The following is a 4,281-nucleotide window of genomic DNA, read 5'->3' as shown; positions in this document are numbered from 1 at the left end:
TTTCACTATTACCCAAATGCCTCTTAATATATGGACCCCACTTGAGCAATTTTCATTTCCATTCTCTTTTGTGCCTCATGACTATTTCTTCAAAAAAAATTCGCTTTGTTTATTTTGTGAAAATTAACTTTTTGTAATTTAATTGCTCAATTTCTTATATTTTAGTTACAAAATATATTAGAGGTAATATTTTTATAAAAAAAATAAAATTTAGAAAAAGATTTAATTGAGTCTTGAAATTTTACCAGTGTCACATGAATATAAATAGATGGAATAACATATATTATTAAAAATTACGTAAAAATATTATAAATCACAATAATTAGCAATTGAAAATATTTTGATTTGCTCTCTAATTTCATATGTCCCATTTACATTGAAACAAAAGAAGTATCATATATTATTTGAAAATGAAGTGAATGCTTATTTCTATACGTGTGTCTCATAATAAATCATAAATATTTATGCTACTATAGATCATTTGATTAAACATTGAAAAAGACTTAAATTGATGGAGTAAGAAATCTAAAAAAATTACAATTTTTTTTTTACGTAAAATACTATAAATCACGACTTAAAATATTTCAAAATCATATAAGAAAATTGACCGACTCTCTAAATTTCATTCGTGTCACATAAGTTGGAACCAAGAGAATAACGTATTATTTTAAAATTATGTAAATTCAATAGGCCACAATAATTTACAACTTAATTATTTTAAAAAATATCTACAAAAATTGAACGGCTCTCTAAATTCTATGTGTCACATAAATTACAACAAAATAAATAACATATGTTGGGCCCGTGCTGGAACGGGCTCACATATCTAGTATATATATAAAGTGCAATGTTTCTTTTTTCCACATAAATAATCTTTAAATACACTACAAATAATATAATTGGCAAATGACAACTTTCTTAACCCAAATTTCCTCTTAATAGAAGCTCATTCTTTCCTTTTTCTCCTCATTTTAAGATTTTTTTTTAAGTAATATTTCTTACCATTTGATTAATTTTTCATTATTCTATATCAATTTCGGGAAATTATGAAACAAATTAAATATATTTATGAAACAATTAAAATGAACTAAAAATAGAAAGCTTGAATAAAAAAATAAAATAATACATCCAAATTGAAAAAGCCAAAGTTTAGGCATTATATTATCTTTCTTTACAGTTTTTTTCATATATTTTTCTTTATTTTTCATTCTATTTTCCTTAATTCCTTCCACGTTAATAGAAGATAATTCCTTCGTTTTTTCTCCTAACTTTGCTTTCGATTTGACCAATTTTTCATTTTTCTATATCAATTTTAGGAAATTCAATTTGAAACTAATTAAGTGTATTATATATGGAACAAACTAAATGATCATTAATAGAAAATTAAACTTAAATTTCAAGCATATTATATGAAATTTTTTCTTTCCTTTTACTTGTTCTTCTCTACTTTTTCTTGTTCATTTTCCATTTCTTCTGTCATTGATTTTATTTTATCTCCTTCTAATTTTATGAAATATCTTTCATGCTCAATTTTCTCTCTAAAATACTTCATCTTTTTCCTTTACAATAAAAAAAGATACAGAAGATGGAAGAAAAAAAAACATTCATATAAGAGTCCATGTTTACAAAATATATCATATTACTTGTGACTTCATAATATAATTTTTACAAGAGTTTTGATTCTCGTTTGACCCCACTTATCACTTAATCATGCTCTGCAGCAATCCACCACTTCGATGGTCCTCACAAAACAAAAACTCATCGATCAACCTCCTCACAACACTCATTTACTATTCAAGACACAAAACGCCAGAGCTATATGAATATGAAATTATCGGGTAACTGTAACATTTATGCAAAAAGATAGATGCATGTTATGTTGTTGTCTGTTTATATAGTATTCAAAAATTAATGGTAAAAAAACCTTTCAAATTCTATAATTAAAGGATAAGGAAAAAAAGACCTCTTAAATTTTATAATCAAGTGATGCATATACAAAATATAACTGCAAGAATTTACTTACAATTAAAATGAATTTTATTGTAAAGAATTGGTAACTGAAGCTTTTATGTTTATGCTTTTAATGTGGAGAGAATTAAATATTATGCTTTAATATTCTGTAAAAAATTTAAAAAATATTTTATGTCATTTAAAGTGAAGAAAAATCTCAAAAATACCACAAAAATAAAATAAAATAGAAATCCAGGCCTTAGAGAGCACCACATATTTACTTACAATTAAAATGAATTTTATTGTAAAGAATTGGTAATTGAAGCTTTTATGTTTATGCTTTAATGTGGAGAGTTTTAAAAAATATTTTATGTCTTTTAAAGTGAAGAAAAATATCAAAAATACCACAAAAAAAATAAATAGAAATCCAGGCCTTAGAGAGCGCCACATATAGATAGATTTCGTCTTGGCACATCAATTCAACTTTGTTTTATTTTAACTCTCCAATTCTTATTTTATATATTATTAAAACACAATATTTTTTATCTAGTATAAATATTTATGATGGATAAGGGAAGTTAATTCTTAAATAACTTTTGAGTATCCTTTAATCCCTTTTTGGTTATAAAGTATGAGATAACTTATTGCATGATTAATAATTAGTATTGCGATAAGTTATTCTTACCTTTGGATGGAATGATAATACTGGACAGCTTATTTCGGGATAAAATAGGTAAAATGAATGTAACAACCCTTCCTATCGTTATGAGTGAGCTAATTGTAAAACAAATTGAGTGAGAAAACTTATGGGTTGGAGAGTTGAGATTTCAGGCTAGGCTAGACTCAGATGAAACCTTAGAGAGGTGAAGTCTAGGGTAATTCAAGAAAGTATTGGGTAAAATGTCTAAGTTGAAGCTAAATGTCCTTTTAGCCATGACATTAAGAAGTTCATACGACTTTTCTGAATTGAATTCGGGTGAGTAGAACTCCCGATAACGAACTCAGCGTGAAGAGTTTGGTTTGGAACGTCAAGGTTTGATGATGTGTTGTGAAATGGAAAATTTTGGGAGGATTTTTGAGATTCTATCCCATGTCAGCCGCTACAATGGTCGAAGAAATTCCCGCTATAGAGGGCAGTCTCGCTACGGCGGCGTTGCTATAACGAAATTGGACCGCTATGGTACGGTAACTCATAGTAAATGTAAAAAAACTCCCTAAAACCGCTCATTCTTAAGCAAGAACATTTGGTGAAGTGCAGAGGTGACTTAGGGAAATTGTTATTAGTTTTCCATAAGGGCCTTTCGTAAAAGTAAGTAATTGCTTCCCGAACTTGGTATTTTGATTCTTAGTCCTTTGAGTTAGAATGGAAAACTTGGTATAGTAAGATTATTGAATGTAGAAGCCCTTAAACTTGGTTATAAAATGTTTATTCACGACTATATAATCATAATTCACTAGTATAACCATAAAGATTTGTAGTGCTAGGTGAATTAGCAGTGGGGAAAAGTCTTGGGTTGGGCGGGATCAACATGAGGTAGGTTTGGGGTTGGGATCAGGAGATAATTCGTGATTTTTTTTTGGCTATTATGCATTGATTTTATGCTGTGTTATTATTTCTAGATCAAGAACAAGCTAGATTTCATAACAAGGGAAAGACTCAAGCTCAGTAGAGCATTCCGCGCTTAATTCAGGTAGGTGATGGTTGTTCCAATCTATGTTATGTGTGTAAACTGTTTCCTTAGTATTACTGGTACAATACATGATTAGGGAGAAAAAAGAATAAATGTGAAATGATATGTCAATCTCATGCAATGAACTTGTCTAATTACTTGTGGTCTTACAAGTGGGATTGTATTCATTATGGTTGTGATGTGTGCTTGTTTGTGACTTTGGTTAGCTCGGGTTCCACGTTTGGTACATTTATTAGTTAGCTTGGGTACCAGATATCTATTGGTTGGCTCGAGTACCACACTTGATAGAAGTTCTATTTTAGTTGGCTTGGGTACCACGCTTGGTACAAGTTTCTGTCACCCCTCGAGCCTACATCCTGGATGTGACCGACACTCGAGAACTATTGCTGGTCTCGAAGTGAATTCTTGTCCTGGCTGACTACTTAGTGGAAGACTTACTCAAGCAATGATAAGCTCAAAACAAAATTAAATCAGTTAAACTCAAATACTCATCTTATAAAGTCTGGAAAATACTCAATAGCAATACTTATAGTTTGTAAAACAACTCAAAAGAAAGTAAATACTGAGAGACACCTCGACTCTGTCTATCTATGAAACCTCTACTATTAAAGAAGGATGTCGGTACAAGACCCATGACATC

This window comes from Solanum tuberosum, unplaced genomic scaffold, assembly GCF_000226075.1.
Source record: "Solanum tuberosum cultivar DM 1-3 516 R44 unplaced genomic scaffold, SolTub_3.0 scf00332, whole genome shotgun sequence".
Lineage (NCBI taxonomy): Eukaryota > Viridiplantae > Streptophyta > Magnoliopsida > Solanales > Solanaceae > Solanum > Solanum tuberosum.
Note: the sequence above shows the minus strand (reverse complement) of the source record.